A 5112-nucleotide genomic window follows, 5' to 3' on the forward strand; every position below is an offset into this window, starting at 1 on the left:
GTTTAATTTTTTCCGGAAATTAATTAGGCACATAAGGGCCGAAAAATAAACCTGTACAAACAACACAGACCCCAGGACAATAGAACCATTGCTTGTTCTACATTAAGAGGTACACACATTTATGGATCCCGCAATAAGGGACAGACAGTTCTAAATGTAGGTTTATTTGTAAGAAATGCCACAATTAAGCATCCATGATACTCACTGTTAAAACTCGTAGTGTACTCTTACGTTACACACGTGTCCCTGTGGCTGAAACAATTTGAGTGCCCAAAACTAGGGTTTGTTGTTTACTATGTACCATGGAGTTTGGTAGTATTGTCTTGTTGGGTGGGGGGATGCTTGGGTATGTGTATGATTACACTCCCCCAAAAATTACCCACGATAATACATAGGCTTTGACTTTGCCAACACACTGCAGGGCCATTTGTATAGGAAATATATTTGAACAAACTTGGAAATTAGTGCTTTAAGTTGTGTAGACTCGGTATACTGATGTAACAGTGTACTTGTAAACTGCAATATGTTAGAATTTGTCATTAAAGCATAATATTTATACAATAAACGACAAGCAAACAGTTATAATTGTGATTGTAATTTTAGTAGCATTAAAATAAATGAAAAGTACATTTATTCAAAAAACAGAAGCATATGGAAAGAACCAAAAAGGTTTTTTTTCGTTTTTGCCCACGCTTTGGTTTGCGTACATGTGTCTGGCTTCAAATGACCCGTGATGTGGAGGGCTCGGAGCAAGCATCAGAGCTCTCTTGGTCAGCAGGGTGTGACAGACGGCGTGACGAAGGGGCAGGGGGGATGGGAAGGGTGTGCCGAGGGGTGTGCGGGAGCCAGAAAAGGGACAGGAGCCAGAGAAGGGGAAGGAGCCAGAGGATTAGAAAGGGGTGAAATATTATGATGAGTGAGCTGAGGGTCTGAGGTGGAAAAGGTAGCGTGTCTAGTAGCGTGTCTGGTCTGAGTTGAATTGGGCGAAGGAGTGTCATTTAGTGGAGGGCGTTGTGAGGTGTGCTGCTGCTGTAAGATTTGGGTCAACAGGGTGCACATATTTGTGAGTGTAGTTTAAAGTGCTCATGTGTTGGTCAAATTTGTGCTCCAGACGGGTGAGGGTAGTGGAGATTTCCCTAACATGTGTCTAAGGACTGAGTGGCATATTCAAAAAGGTGTCTTATGTGCAAAAGTGTCTGCTGCCTCAAGAGTCGTGAATCCTCACTCTGAGGGTTCTCCACATCACAGGCAGGCACCCACACTTGTTGGATGTTCAGAACAGGCACATCACCAGCCACCTCCTCCTCCCGTTCTGTATAAAGAAAATAAAAAACAGGAGTTTAGTTTTTCAATTAACCAAAATCATAAAATAAAAAGTTGTCAAATTAAAATTAATGCCAATTGTGATGCATCCATTTAGCAGATTTTGACTTGAGGGAATGCAGCATCAAACATGCATTGGTATTCCAACCTAACACCCATGTCAATTAAGTGTATGTTGTTTTGACATTATCAAAGAGCCATATTTGTGTTTAGGGTTAGATTTTAACAACAGATTTACACATTTGAGAATCAGTGTTGGAATTAGTCACTCTGATGTGCTGCAGGAGCTGAGTATTATTGGCAAGGTAGTATTAAGCCACTTACTAATAGAGGTGACACATGTTCCTAAGCACAACAGAAACATTAACAGACAAAAATAGTAGAAAGTCCAAATGTACCTGGGGAGATAACAGCTGTGTGGGTTGGTCGCAGCCGGTATCAATTCCGTCCATCCAGAGACTCCTCAGAAATGCTGATACTAGCACTAGCACTAGATACTAACGGTTCGTTGAGCGTCCCTCCTTGCGTCACACATTTTTTTTTTAACTTCTGTTTATAGTCAGCCCAGCTGTACAAATGAGAACAATATATTAAGGTATGAATGGTTTGATAGCCAAAAACATGGTACATAATAGTGTAAACTTTCAATTTACACACATAAATCAGACTCCCACAACACTGTTAAATGTGTGTGCCTTGTCCTGGGTGGATAATTGTCAGTAAGTGACATGTAAATTTGTATGACTACACTTTGACACCACAATGGACATTTCCTAGGTAAAAATCTGGCCTTTCAAGTCAAATGACTTACACAAGAACAATATGTGTCAAGGTAACAGTCGTCAGACTTGTACTATGTTTATAGAAAACCAAATTTAATGTTGGATTTGGTAAACCTAATTAATATTACCATTTCTGTACTTCATGGGGCATACAAGGAGCCATGGTGTTAACTTGTACAGTTATTTCTTCGAGTGGCGCATTTTCTCAGAGACGGACATCCGTCTTGTGCTGGAATTAAAATTTTCTATGGCCAGTTTGACCAGAATTTCTATTTCACGGTCCGAAAAATTAGGCCGCCGTTTGGTTCTTTCACCATGACTTGGTGGAGTGCTGGGGCCAGCATCTAACATTTTTATCTATAATATAAAGAGAGTGCAAAAAATGAGAAATCAACCACAAATGTAAAAACATTTAAATTGTTTAATCCCCTCCGCCCCTAAATCTAATTGATTGCATGCTTAAGCAAAACACTGTATTCCCCTACATAGTTTGCAAGTACATGCACATTAGTATATAAATGCTTGTGCATTCGAAATATACACCTGTAACGTTTATAACATGTAAAAAAGTGCCTTGTATTAAATCAGAGATTCACCTTTTTACAAACACTTCAACAACTCATTTCGCGCTAAATTACATTCTAATCACCCCCAGATTGTTTTTCAAAGCAAAATTTATGTATTGGCAAATGCAACATCACAAAATAGTAAAGGAGTGAATAACCTATACAGCATTAGTAAAGAACACCAGGAAAGAAAGTTTCCAAATGTTTTAGATACAGGTGTCTGCAGTAGCAAATAGCGGTATTCACTTCTCATCTATCCGTAACGCCCCTCACCCCCCTTCTGAGGACCTGATAAATGAAAGACAATCGGACAGTTTCCATTGCTATAGCTACTTAATCTGCATTGCTTACGACACAGAGTACTCACCAATATCCAAATCAGGGCCTGGAGAACCAAAAATAGTAATATGTATTTGGACCAAAAATCTAAGGAGAGGGCAAAAGAGAGGCATAGGGATTATTTATATTGATGTGTTTTAACATGTATTGTTTGGTCCAAAGTTATTCCGGAAAGACATTTAAATGATTGAGGCCAACAATGCATATAGTCTGTTTACTCCTGGATTTTGTGTTGGAAACCCATTAGCACAGTGTTGCTATAAATGTGACACTTTTTACCAGCATATACAGGAATACATGAATAATGTAAAGTGGCAAATACACTTACATTGCTTGATGTATAAAAAATTAAAAGTTAAATTCCTATTAGTAACCAGCTATGTAATATCTATTGAGACATATCGAATAGTACTCACTGCAATAATGTCTTAGAAGTCCCAAACAAACAAATAAATGTCTCTGCAACAAATCATTCACAAAGAGCAGGACTGAAGGAAGAGCCCAGCTGCTTCTAAATACACATTGAATTGCGAGTCCAGGTGTAGATGTCTCATCCTAATTGCTAAGCGCGGAGTACGCGTCTCATCGCTTAACGTCCACACTTCCCCCTTGCTAGGATACTATGGTTGAATGACAGGTAGACATTTTACACACAGGTGTAAAAAAGATCCGCAAGTGACGTGAGCTCGCCTAAACGTGCTCTGCGAACCAATCACAGAGCAGAGTACTGAATTCTGTTTCATGTTGAGAAAATATGCGTTCAACAACGATTGCAAGACGCGAGCTACGGGTACTGACCGAGGGCATGAATAGCACGTCCTCTGGTCGGTACGTGTGCAATGAATTAAAGTTGCGGGCATACCAGAGGGTGCGCCGCCACATCTGGCTACGGTTTCACCGACGGCGCTCGGCCGTCCAGCTGCAGCGACGCTGGAGCAACCTACGCCGGCGCCAGCCCCAGCTTTTGACGGAGCTCAGGGAGGAGATAATAAGATGTGAATTCTCTATAAATTGTATAAAATAATGAAATATAAACAATTGCTTTATTCTTAAGAATAGTTTCAAAGTTTGCCAAGAAGGTGCCCTACTCCAAAGATAAATCTGACTCCAAATTAGAAATGTTAATCCCACTCCAATGCCACATACTTAGGCCCCAGTATCCTAATTTTATGGTGCAACATGTACTTTTCTTAATGATTGAGGCCCAAACTCCAGACCAATAAGCCATGTTTGGGATTCAAACTCATGACCCCAATGCTGGGAGGCAGAAGTGTTACCCACTAAGGCAACGTGCTGACATTACCTTACAGACATTTTTAATATGAAAGTTTCAGATGTGTTATATTGCAGAAAGAGTTGAACACCATCTTTGTAAACAATGCTCACGCTCACATTTGGTCCAAGATGATTTTCACATATAAGCAGGACAAACACAAATACCTCCGGTATTATATGTCCCTAATCAGTCAGTAATTATATGGTTGATTTAATTATGATGGGCTCCCACAAAAAGGACTATTCAAAAATTACAGATTAACACTGAGATAGTCCACATCCCTAAGCCTAAAGCAAATATTGTTACAGGCCATGTGAAAATGGTGTATGTCTGTCATGTTTATATCCTTTTTGTAAAGATTTTCTTTATCTGTGGTGCACAATAAATGTTTCACAATGTCTGATCACATTATTATCGGACTACATCTATATAATTGTTAACCAGGTTGATATTTGAACAATACACTTATAAGTTATATGTATTCTAACAGACCGTAGACGTCATGACCGACGCCAGGCGGAGGCAGGACCGGATTAACCCTAGGGCTAACTGGGCTACAGCCCAGGGGCCTCGGGCATCCAGGGGGCCCTTGAAAGTGCTCAGCAGCAGTATTGCTCGGTCGGGGGCGGGGAAGCTCCCGGAGCGATCAATGCTGCTGAGCACTTTCACTGCGGGCCTTCCCCAGCGCGTTGTAGTCTCTTTACTGAGGAGATCTCGTCTCACTCTCACGAGATCTCCTCAGTAAAGAGCGTACAGCGCGCCGGAAAAGGACTGCAATGCCAGGAGGAGGTAAGTGCCTTGGGGGTGGCTCGGCTTACCGGGGGGA

General features: G+C 41.0%; 1 long non-coding RNA gene across 1 annotated transcript; it reads right to left on the reverse strand.

The window, feature by feature from the left end:
• Positions 1-598: 598 nt before the first annotated feature.
• Positions 599-4875, reverse strand: LOC142140181 (uncharacterized). Its single transcript, XR_012688321.1, has 4 exons — positions 3039-4875; positions 2234-2462; positions 1722-1891; positions 599-1312 (listed from the first exon to the last, which is right to left on the reverse strand). It is a non-coding gene; the product is annotated as an uncharacterized LOC142140181 (long non-coding RNA).
• Positions 4876-5112: the final 237 nt, after the last annotated feature.

Source organism: Mixophyes fleayi, chromosome 2 (genome assembly GCF_038048845.1).
Source record: "Mixophyes fleayi isolate aMixFle1 chromosome 2, aMixFle1.hap1, whole genome shotgun sequence".
NCBI classification, from domain to species: domain Eukaryota; kingdom Metazoa; phylum Chordata; class Amphibia; order Anura; family Limnodynastidae; genus Mixophyes; species Mixophyes fleayi.